Below are 13352 nucleotides of genomic sequence, written 5' to 3'. Positions count from 1 at the left end.
GTATCACAATGGGAAATTAAACTGGCCTAAGTGTGTCCGTTTCCATCTTGGACAGCCACTATAACCTTAGATAACCTCATGAGAACCGTTCTGGAGTTGTACAAAAATTTATTTTTTTTTTAAATAAAAAGAAGCCAGGTTAATACAAACAATTATTGACAAAATATCATAAACAATTTTCCAGGTGTTTTTGATTTTTTACCAACAAAATATGTATTATCGTTTTAAGCAAACCTGATTATAATCTTAAATATTAATTTCCAAGTTTGAACTCAATCTACGCAATCGCCTGGCCCACTGTTTTTGACATTTCGTTGATTTTTGCAAATACAAAACTTGTCATATACTTCATATAAGTTGAAAGTAAAATTTTGAGATTTATGTTTTCAGCAAGTAATGGATTTATCAAAACATTTTTTTAATTATTTTTATTTTCTTATATTTATTTTTAATTCGTAAGTTAAGTACTAAAATACAAGAACTGAAGAATTGGCATACAATAAATGTATTTATAGAAAAACATCTTCAAATTATTTAATAAACATATTATTATTATATTAAAATTAATATACAAATTTTCTGCTCGTATTTAAAAACTTCTATAAAACCTCATACTTGTATTCTACCTTTATTTTGAAAAACACTTTATGCTTATGCTTATTTAAATAGTTTTTTTTAAGATCGAAATAAAATATGTGCAGTTTTACAAGTATTAAAATTTTGTTTTTATGTTTATTTTTTTGGCTCTAATTGTCGCCTTCTGTACAATTAATTTTTAGTTTTGAAACCATATAAAATATTACATTAAAATTCTTACACGTCTTCATATAATTGTATGTTTTACAAATCTGAGAGTAGCCAATATCAACAACTGTAAGCGTCAATAAAAGTATTATTAAAATTAAAATGATTTTAAAAATTCAAGTGATTTTTAATGTGACTTATTATAATTTTAATAATAAGTCTTATCTTAATATCATTGGACCTAAAGAGACGGAGAAAATTGCGAAAAAAGTTGTTCATCTCCTCGACCTTTGAAATTCCGAAATTGTTATTCACAAACGACGTTTTTGATTCATTTCAAACCATTTTAAAACACCAATAGGTAAATGTATGTACAGGATATTACAACCTTCTATATTCAATACCTGGTTAAGCCCATTTATAGCCTTGTTTTACTGAGTTATATAGGCTACAAATTATACAAAGGTTGTGTAAGGCAAGTGTTCTCATTAAACGAAACTTTTATTTGGGTGGTCCTGTTTTCAAAGTCGGCTTCTATGTGAAATATTCATCAAATAGCGGATGTTCTCAAACAATATCCAAACCATCATTTTTCATACTTTGCAATAAAATTATTGTAGAAACGTGCTGAGAACAATTTCTCGTCGAACGTAATTGGAGGTCCAACATTCTACTCAACTTGGGTTCAGTATTTCTTCTTTGAAACAATACGTCCTGCAAAATTTATTGTCATCGCACACATTTTAACAAAACATCAAAGTATGAAATTGTACACCTCCGTATCTGTCGACAAAGGATCATTGGTGTCAAATCCCAAAGAGGTCCTTTTTCACCTGGTGTGTTTAACTGCATTTCTACTGTTCTGTCTGTATAGTGAAAGAAAATTTGCAGAACAGCGAAAGATCAAATGGGACAAAAGAGGCGCTCGTTACGGCAGCATCAAAGCGGAAAATGTTCTCTTTGCGGTGGTCCGTTCCACCTATTGACTGAGTTGTGAGGACTGCTGCACAGTGCACACACAATCATTTTAACTAACAGTGTTAGTTTTCGTCCCTTTTATCGCATCGTATCGTCCTGTGAGATCTAACATGCTATCATTTATTGTGTATGTAATAGCACACAATTCGGGTGTTTGATCTTTAGCCGTCTGCCGCACCGCCTTAGTTTGACGATCGTTGTGAGAATAAACTCAGAAATTCCCAAAATAAGGTGTATTTAAGATTTATTCCTGCATAGCGTCCCGTCCATCTATACCATGTGGTGTAGATTGAAACTCATTAGCACGTGTGGTGTCAGAATCCTAGTTCAAAGTCTGATACAAAAAACACACCACACCGATATCAAAAATAATTATTAGTAATGTCGGCAATGATCTGATGATGGCAGGAAATATGTGTCGAAGGAATCCGACTATACACAAGAAATGAATCCTTGGAATCATGTGGCTATTTAATAAATTAGTGGCGTTATTAGCGCTTGTTCTTTTGAAGGGATAAAAATCCTTTTGATGGACGCATCAAGTTCAATCATTTTCACGCGAAGGCGTTTCTAGAATTTCTTTGAAACAACACAGCTGACGCTTATGGAAGGGTATTGTGTACCTAATTATTATAAGGAGTCACTAAGTAAAATCTATGAAGTTGATCTTATACGACACACGGATGGTAATCAATTCAGGGTGTTTTGTGTCTTAATGAAGTTAAAATAACACGTTTTACTTTTAAAATGTACCTAAGCTTAAACATCTGCTTATTGCTTATTAAAAAATAAAATGTTTAGCTTTATCAAAATAATTTCTTTTTTTCAATACTACAAATGTTATTATAATTTTCTGATAACTAATCTAAAAAAATTATTGTCGTCAGAAAAAATTGTATTTAATGTAAAAAAGCTATTGTATACACATGTTGAAGTTCTTCAAAAACTCATAAGGATGATAGTCAAAAAGCCTTAAGTAAATTTTATTCTTTTATGGGTTCGTACATGCATAAATGTGTTAAGTTTAAGTTCATAAAGCTCAGAATATTCTTGTGGACTATTGTGCTAACGTCTTTGGATTTTTTAAAAAGACGTATGGTGACTTAAAAGTTCATAGTTTATTTTGTTTACTTAAATTAAAAACAGTATAAATATTTCGTGCATTCTTTTCATTACATTACTGAGTATAAAATAAAACTTTAAACATATGTAATATGTAAACATTTAAATAATTTTTATTTTATCAGGTAATTTTAAACATTTAAAATAAATATTTATGCACTTATTACCTAAACAAATGTGGTTGCGACAGAAAAAATTTAATTATAATTATAATTTTTTTTGTTCAAATATTCAATGCACATTTTTGTTTAAGATTATTTAACTTAAGGATTTAACATGCCTTTAACTGTTCTCTCAAAGCACACATATCAAAATGCTCAAACATTTTTTAACAGTTTTAAATATTTTTGATAGGTTTCTTACATTATTTCAAGATTCTTAAAAATTTGAGCTAATATTTAATTCATATCTTACCAAATATTCTTTTTAATGGGGGTAATGAAAATTTAAATTTCTTAATTTGTTTACAATTCAAAACGGTTTCAATTAATCAAGGCAAACTGTCAAACTAGCTGGCATACTAATAAAATAATTCTATCAATAGTATAGTAAGTTTACACAAATAACAAAAACAATAATATGTTTGGCGAGCTTCAAGCTCGCATCATCACTTGTTAATGTTGTTAATGTAGTAGTCTACAAACAATCCCCTACCCCCTTGAAGCAATTGTTAAATTAATTTTTTTTATAAAATCTCATAGAAAATTGTCCATTTTGTTAGTTTCAGCTAGTTTTTTTTTGATGAGTTAATTTTGTGTGTTTTTTTGTATTATTGTTCTTACAGATCTTCTTTCAGCTGTACCAGTTTTTAAACACAAAGATCTGGCTACTGCCGATGAAATTTCTACTATACTATTTATAGAATACAAAAAACCACGGATAATATTGTTTAATTTTGTTGTGTTTTGTGTAAAAAAAAGTTCAATACCCTTAAAAACTAACTCTAATTGAAAAAGTCAAGTTAACACGTTTTTTGTATCTCAGGTAATTTAAGTTTTATTTAAACCGATTTATTTAAATTATTGCTCACTTCAGTATTAAGACATTTAAAGGCAGTCAAATAAAAATTGAATTTAAAAATTTTGTATTATAAAGAAAATATTATGGCTAACAAATTAAATAACTAATTTCTTTTGAATTAACTTTAAACATTTCATAATCACTGAAATCTTTTATCAGAAATTTAAAAATTGTATCCACTATTTAAAATAGTTTTTGTTTAAATTTAAAGATCGAACGAACTAAACATTAGAAAGTATCATTATTAAGAAATAAAAATAAATTGATTTCATTTTTTCAGCATACGTATATAAAGTTTGATTAAAATTATAGTTTTAAATTTCGTTACAGGTCCAAATCTTACCCTTTACTCATAAACTAAAAAAATATAGGTAGATGTCCCGAGTTAAATAAATCATTAAGTGTTTAAATGTACTCAATAAGTCAATATATAAGCATTTTAAAACACCAAATTTCTGAATTCGAAAATATATTTAATTTATTTGCTTCTTTATTCGAAACAGTTATGTAGGTCAATACGATCTATAAAAATATTAACAATCTATAACATGACATAATCACTTTTACAGAAACATGGCTAAATAATTCCTTCATAGATACCGAACTCTTTGACTCAACTTACCAAGTTTTTAGACGAGATAGGCACCAATCAAGCGACTCGGAGACAGTCGGTGGTGGAATACTATTCGCGGTAAAAAACTACCTTATATGCACTTTGGTTGATTCTTTTGATCTTTCTGACGTCGAAATGCTATGTATTAAAATCAAATTGGAAACAGGTTATCTCTTTATCATCTCAGTATACATACCTCCAAGATCTACCAGTTTTGTCTATGAAAATTGCATCCATTTAACTGAGAAGATCCACGACCAAATGGAACCTAATGATGAACTGCTCATCGTAGGTGATTTCAATCTTCCGAACCTCAACTGGACAAAATCATCAGATTTCAACTATTTTACACCTATCAGTCCAACGAGCACCAATTAATTCACAATTATTGATGGTTTAGCTTCTTGTGGACTTGTTCAATTTAATGGAGTTGCCAATCAATATAACAAATATTTGGACCTAATATTTTTCTCCGACACGATAAATACTGACGTAGCTGTATCTCCAGCCGATGTTAAACTAGTAGAAGAAGACCGTCACCATCCAGCTTTAAATATATCACTGAATATAAATGTGTGCAATATCCCTAATACATCAAATGAAAAACTTGAATTCAATTTTAAAAAATGTAACTTTAATGAACTAACTAACTTATTGTGTAATGTTGACTGGAATCAACTGCTCCTAAATCGTAATATTGATGACATGTGTCTAAATTTTTATAGTATTATTTTTAACTGTTTTTATGAAACTACGCCATTACGGAAATCTCGCTATAAATCTAAAACTCCACCATGGTTTGACACTCAATTAAAAAACTTAAAAAATAAAAGAAATAAGGCATGGCTAAAATTTAGTAAAACTAGAGCAGAAGAAGACTTCAGGATTTACTCCGAACTTAAAAATATTTTCATTGACTACTCCAATATTCTATACTCTGACTATATTATAAAAATTGAAAATGAATTGAAACAGACCCCAAAAAACTTCTGGGATTTCGTGAAAAGTAAAAGAAAAACTGACGGTTACCCAATCTCTATGTCTTTCAATAACACAACAAGTCATGACTCCCAAATAATTTCAAATATGTTTGCTAATTTCTTCAAAGATGCTTTCGACGTACCTTCTTCTTTTCAGATTTCCGATTCGTTCTTTCCAGCCCAAAATTATCCTCACCTTAACTCACTTGACTTGACAATATGTGAGGATTCAATTGTTCGTTGTGTCTCAGAACTTGATGACTGTTTTCACCCTGGTCCTGATGGAGTACCATCATGTGTTTTAAAAAAATGTGTGTCTCATTTATCGTACCCTCTGTTTGTTTTGTTCAATGAATCTCTTAGAAGCTCAGTTTTCCCACTATTATGGAAAAGTGCATTTATAACTCCGATTCATAAAAAAGGGTCTAAGAATGAAATAACGAATTACCGGCCGATTGCCAAACTTTCCGTTATTCCCAAACTATTCGAGTCCATTATCTGTAAGATGTTATCCTTTAATTGTAATTCAATTGTATGTGAAAATCAACATGGTTTCGTCCAGAATAAATCAACAATTACAAACCTACTTCACTTCACTTCTTTCTGCCTTGACTCTTTCGAAGATCGTAAACAAGTAGATTGCGTATTCACAGATTTCAGCAAAGCCTTTGACAAATTGTGTCACAAGACTTTAGTCCATAAACTTAAGGCCTTAGGGTTTAACGACAAATTCTTGACGTGGATCGCGTCTTATCTCAAGAACCGAAGTTATAGCGTTATATTCAGAAATGAATTCTCCGACCAATTTTACGTCAACTCTGGTGTTCCACAGGGTAGCCATTTAAGTCCTCTATTATTTATCTTATATATAAATGACATAACATCCGTTATAAAAAACTCCTCCGTTTTAATATACGCTGATGACATTAAAATTTTCAAATCTATTAGTTCAATTAATGACTGCTCACAGCTTCAAGAAGATCTTCATAGTTTTAGGGAATGGTGCAATACAAACCGACTTTTATTGAATATTGACAAATGTAAAACTATGTGTTTTACACGCAAAAAAACAATTATAGATTATAACTATTTATTAGATTCTTCCTCCCTTTGTAAGCTTTCCGTTTTCTCTGATTTAGGTGTTATTCTTGACAGTAAATTAACGTTCTGTGACCATTATAACTTTATAGTTAAAAAAGCTAACAAAATTCTAGGTTTTATTAAACGTTTTTCTCGTGACTTTCGTGACCCATACGTCTTAAAACTTCTTTATGTATCATTTGTAAGACCAATACTTGAATACGGCTGTGTTATATGGGCACCATACTATTCAGTCCATATTGACAGACTTGAAAGTATCCAAAAAAGATTTATGCGTTTTTGTCTTCGTTTTCTTCCGTTTTCCCAAATATTTACACCACCTCCTTATTCTCAGAGACTTTTGCTAATAAAGCTCCCTACACTTTCACAACATAGACAATATCTCCAATTTTGTTTTATTTTAAAATTAATTAATGGTTCTATTATATCCGCAACAGCTCTGAATCGTCTAAATTTTAGCTATAGCCAAACTAGCATAAGAAGACAGATACCTTTATGTCCGATCTTTAGCAGAACTAACTATGGTATGAATAGCCCTTTAAATCAATTGATTTCAGTCTTCAATAAATTTTATAATTTAATTTCATCTGTTAATGACAATGTTAAAAGTAAACAATTTAAAGAAAGCTTTTTTAATTCGTTATAGTATTTATTTATTTCTATAATAATAAAAATTTTAAATTAAAAATTAAAAATTATGTAAATAGCTATAAGTTTATATTAACGTTAGATAATTAACGGATTAAATAAATAAATAGGTATTTGCATAAAAATGCACGATCATACTGGAAAAAAGACTTTCCCATACCGGGAATCGAACCCGGGCCTCCCGGGTGAGAGCCGGGTATCCTAACCACTAGACAATATGGGATAAAATTTCAAGATTTCTAACTTATTTTTGTCGTGTAAGATTTCTTTAAATAGACCACTTTAAATAACATTACTGACCTGACTTGAATAAATCATTCTCATGAATCTATTATTTACGCATTAAAACGACCCTCGATAAAATAAAATATCACATCAAATTTTAAAATAAACTATTTTTATTATTTTTTAGTTTAGTTTATTCATCAAACAAAGTGACAATAGGTACTTTAGTGATTGCTATATAATATATTACATACAATTTATAATTTTAAACATTACCACCAGCAAAGTTATTTAGAATTAACAATAAATTTGATTTAAATAAATATCTACTAACAATGAAATCAATCATGTTGCAAACAGTATTTAATTCACTTAAATACCTGGATATTGGTTCATTGGAAGCACACACAGTTCTATGACACGGAACATTAAAAAATGGTTGGTTTCGAAGCAATCTCGCAGGAACATTAATCCCAATTAGATATAAGTTTGTGAACAATCAATATGATTTGCACTATGTCACGAATAAACATAACCTCTGTATACTTTCTACGAATGTTAAGAGGCAAAATACCGAGTAGTTTAAACCTCGTTTCATAGGTAGGAAAATCTATGTCCCATTGAAGTCTTTTTACTACAACTCTCGTAAATCGTTTTTGGATCTTTTCTATTCTAAATGAATGAAGAAAATTTGAAGGATTCCAGATTACACTGCAGTATTCAAGATTAGACTTCACAAACGCGAAATATAAACACTTTGAGGTGTGAAAATGGTTCTATATGAAATATACCAATAAACCAGTTTTTTTAAATGTATGTGAAATAGGTTATCGTAGTCAACAATATACTTGTTTCGTATACAAATGGTAAAAACTTCTAACACTCAAAAATGAATGTTGTAAGAAAATTAAATAAATAAATTAGTTTAATTAGTTTGATTTCTTGATTTTTGATTTTTGCGCTTGAACTTTGTATATGAAAGCAATAAGCTACAAATATGTTTTTTTGGGAAATATAACTCAATGTAAAAGTGTATTAAATATAATGTTAAGACAAATGTAACCATGAGGGAACTCCCGTAGTCAAATCTTGTTTCCAAGAGTAGTTATTCAAAATTAATTTCATGCCTCAACCTATCTGTAGTTAATCCCAGTTTAAATTGCACTTCAAATGTTAGTAGATCATTTTTAAGTATTAGCTAAAATAATTTGCTTTTTATCCTGGTTCCTCTAAAATAAAAGTTTCCCATAAACGAATTCTAAAGGGAAAATTAAAAGAAACATGTTTCAAAATCATTTATCCACGTTGTCAAGACATTTAAAAATCATTAAAATCAACCTCAAACCCAAACTGGAATATGTATCCAATATACAAACCTTTTAAACATACAATTCTATCAATTTAATACTGGCCCAATTTATCATTATTGTCCTAATAGTTGAAGTGTATTGGAATTTGTAGAATAGGCTGCAATGCGACACACACTGATAACTTCCCATCCCGTTTGTCGATTTGTCTTGCTTAAAACTTTAACAAATTATTCATAACAATATTTTCGTGTGATAAATTATTTCAACACCTTTCTTTGTTCTCTTAATACTTGAGTCGAAAACCATTTCTTATTAATTTTTTGTTGTTTTTGTAGGTGTTCGTTTCTTGTTAAGAAAGTTGTCAGTAGAATTTTTCAAAAATAATTGACTTAAAACTAATAATTTTGATTTCAAAATCAAATTTTGTTAACCAGATTTTTAGCAAAAAAAAACAATTCTTATCAATTTTAATTAGTTTGAACGTTTTGGTTTCTTATAAAAAAATACGAATTTGATTTTGCTAAGAAAATTTATGAAACATTTTAAAGTCAATATCTCCATTTAATCACGAAGTATTGAGAATTGAAAATCAATTTTTAATAATTTAACTTTACTGAATGTTAAAAACCATATTTTCTATAAATTTTGCAATTATTTTGAAGCCAATATATACAATTTTTAGAAATATATTTTAGTCGAAAATAAAACTTTATCAGGTTTAAGTAATTTTTATTTTTCAATATTGTGTAAAAAGCTTATAACTCGATTTTATTCAAAATTTTACTAAATGTTGGAAGCAAATTGTTAGTTAAAATTGATTTGAACTCAATATTTTTAACTTCCCATAGGAAGTTATTGTAATGGGTCCAATTTGTCAAATTGAAAATTTTGACATTTCTCGACATTTTTCAAGGTCCCTAGAGTCGAAATAAAAGATTTTTAAAAAGGTGTCAGTGCGTGCGTGTGTACGTACGTTCGCGACGTTTTTTCGTCCTCCATAGCTCAAGAACCAGAAGAGATATCAACTTCAAATAAATTTTGTTATACAAATAATAAGGCAGAAAGATGCAGAAAGGGTTTTTAAGACAATTGCTTGGGTGTTTTTTTTTTACCATAGCAGTTTGAAAAAAAGTGAAAATTTAAGTTAACCCTAAATATCTTACGAACCAAAAACGCTAGAGACTTGAATTAAATTTTATATATGATTAAACGAAATGTTTTTTTTTACAAAAAATAAAAACCTAAAAAAAAATTAATAAAAGTTGGTAAAAATTTACTTTCGACTCAAATAGCTTTTCAAAAATAAAAAATATTGGCTTCAAACTTACTTTATTTCACAGAAAATATTGTTTTCGATATTCAGTAATTTTTTTATAAAAACTCCAACAGTCCGTTTTTTCATAAAAAATAAAATCTACAAAAAAAGTACGAAAATTTGGTAAAAATTGATACGAGTACATATAGACAAACATTTAAGCAAGACAAATCGACAGACGGGATGGGAAGTTATCAGTATACATCTTTTATGGACCTTGAAAAGTCTTGAAATGTCAAAATTTTCAATTCGAAAAATCAGAACCATTAAAATAACTTTTTGTATGAAGTTAAAAAACACGTATACGCACAGGTGAGCTCATTTGTTATCGCTCTTTTAAAAATACATTAACCATAAATTGACGGAATATTTTTGCAAAGCACCAGAATTAATTTTGACTTGCCATTGGAATTCGGTCCTATTGGTCTAATTGAAAGTAAGGTCCCTAGAACTTTTTGGATACTTCTTTTCGTTGGTCATATCTCAAGAACCCACATCCACTCAAAACAAATTAAGTTTTACTAATAATAATGCCAAGATATGCAGAAAGGACTCTGTGTATTTTTTACTATTACAATTAAAACAAATTAAAGTTTAGTTGATGCCAAAAAACGCACAAACCAATGTCGTGACTGAATTTAACTACATTTTATATAGCTCATTTTGTTTTAACGTCAAATAGGTATCAGCTTTATACTCGTTAAGGTGAAAAAGTTCATTAACCATCCAAAAAACGTAGATACGTACCTTTCTGCGAATTTGACGTTAATATCTATGATCTAAACACAATTCATGGACATTCAAAATCATCTTTAAAAACATCTTTAAAAGAATTCAAGGTTGCTTGTTCTCCAAGTAATTTTTCGTTTTATTATCAAAATTTAGGATGTATTAGAACAATCTTTATTATCTTTTGCATTTTGTTCATACAATATTATATTATTAACTGAAACTTGGTTAACAGAAAATCAAGTAACATCCTAATTATTTAACTCAGATTATACTGTAATCAGAAAAGACAGATCATATTTAATTACTGAGAAGGACAGAGGGGGTGGTGTTCTTATTGCCATTCGTTCGTCATTGTTATGTAAGGAGGTACAGCTGAATTCAAATATAATCAATTGATTGCTACTTTAAATTTATATGGAAATGGTGACTTTAATTTAAGAAATATTAAGTGGTTATTGGACTCAGATGATAATTTGTTAGTTCCATTCGAAGTTCCTTCTGAAATTGAGATTAATTTAGCAGTCTTTTTTAGTCAGTTTGACTTGATACAAATAATTTATATTTCTAATAGTGTAGGTCGGATACTTGATCTTATCTTTGTAGATAAAGAATTTAATATATATGTTGAAAAATCTCATACTCCAATTGTGAATAATTCTGTCCATCACATTGCACTTAAAGGTACCTTGTGTTTTTATACTTTTATGAAAAACGTTTTGATGCAATTAATGAGTATTATTTATCTATTCCTTGGGAATCACTTTTATCTAAAAGTGAATTAAATAACGCTAATGATACTCTAGTTTCTATTGTCAATGAATTTGTACGTAGATTTGTTCCAAATAAAAAAAAACAAATCTAGGAATAATCCTGCATGGTTTAACAAGAGACTTATAAATCTTAAAAATAGAAAAAAAATCTTTTTAGTTACTTAAAACTAATCGAAATGATACAAATTTGAGGTATAAGCATATGTCTATTCAAAAAGAATCGATACGCTTAGTAAATTTTTATATCGGGCTTATTTGTTCTCTTTGAGTCAAATATTAAATATAAAAGTGAACATTTTTGGAAGTACATTAACGCTATATCAACGAGTGATGTTGAAGAAATTTGTGAATTATTTGCTGTTTATTTTCAGTATGTTTACTCCACAAGAACTCCAACAAATGTTTGTATACCAAGAGTTTCTTCCATTCTGTAACATAAGGTCTATAGTTTTGACAGTTTCTGAAATAGAATCAGCCTTACAACTTTTAGATACCAACATAAATGCAGGCTCTGATGGGATCCCACAAATTGTATTGCTTAAATGTCCCTCATTTTTAGCTATTCCATTGACAGCCATTTTCAACCTATGGCTCACAAATGGTAAATTTTTAGAATGTTGGAAACTGTTTTATACTACGCCAATTTTTAAATCTGGATCTAAACAAGAAATTACAAATTATAAAGCAATCAGCAAAATATCTGCTCTTCCTAAGTTATTTGAGAAATTAGTCTGTGACAAGCTCACTTTTCAATTAAAAGATTTTTTACCGATTTCCATCTTTATATCTGGAAGATCTACAACAACTAATCTTACATTAATGACTACCTATATTTAAATAATAATTTTTAATCTTATAGTCATCAGCATATTCTATTACACAAACTTTTGAAAATTTCCTTCTAAGTTTCTGGATTTTTTGAAATCTTATTTAACATCGGAAGTTCAAGTCGTTAAGATTGACGAATATCACTCTAATTAAATATTGGTTCCATCTGGTGTCCCTCAGGGAAGCCACTTAGGCCCTTTAATGTTCCTCCTTTTTGTATCGATATTCCCAACATTTTTAAAAATTCTCAATTTCGTTTTTTTGCGGACGACCTTAGACTATATCGTTGTATTAAATGTTGTGATAATTTTTGCGGACGACCTTAGACTATATCGTTGTATTAAATGTTGTGATAATTATGTTTTATCAAATGATGACTTACATAAATTGGCAGATTGGTGTAATATAAACTCCTTACATCTTAATATTTCAAAATGCCAAGTTATGTCTTGCTTTCGTACGATTTCCCCAATTTTGTACGAGTATCAAATTGATAGTTCTATATAGGATCGTGTACCACAAAAGAAAGATTCAGGTGTTATCATTGATACTAAGCTTTCTTTTCTTCCTCATGTTGACTATATCATAAATAAATCTAACCAAATGTCAGGGTTCATGAAAAGAAATAGTAAAGAATTCACAGATCCGTATACCATAAAAACTCTTTATATTTCTCTCGTTCATTTTTTGCTTGAGTACTGCAACACAGTTTGGAACCCTTGCTATAATATCTCAATTGTAGGAATTGAGAAAATCCAAAGAAAAATATTTCAAGGTTTTTGTTTTATAAACTTCATTGGGGTATTGTTATTCCATCGTATGAAACTAGATGTCTCTTATTTGGTTTTCAGGGTTTGGCAAATCGGCGTGTATACTTACTATAATAATCATTTAAAATGTGCTTAACTTCTTGCACTTAATGGTTTTAATTCCAGAGATAATGTTCTTTTTTACGAGCAATTTCAT

At 29.0% G+C, this 13352-nt stretch overlaps 1 non-coding gene across 1 annotated transcript; it reads right to left on the bottom strand.

Moving 5' to 3' along the window:
• Positions 1 to 7357: 7357 nt before the first annotated feature.
• Positions 7358 to 7429, bottom strand: Trnae-cuc (transfer RNA glutamic acid (anticodon CUC)). Its single transcript has one exon. It is a non-coding gene; the product is annotated as a tRNA-Glu (tRNA).
• Positions 7430 to 13352: the final 5923 nt, after the last annotated feature.

The sequence above is a fragment of the Eupeodes corollae genome, chromosome 1 (assembly GCF_945859685.1).
Source record: "Eupeodes corollae chromosome 1, idEupCoro1.1, whole genome shotgun sequence".
Lineage (NCBI taxonomy): Eukaryota > Metazoa > Arthropoda > Insecta > Diptera > Syrphidae > Eupeodes > Eupeodes corollae.
The sequence above is the reverse complement of the archived record's forward strand: the minus strand, read 5'-3'. Positions and strand labels throughout refer to the sequence as shown.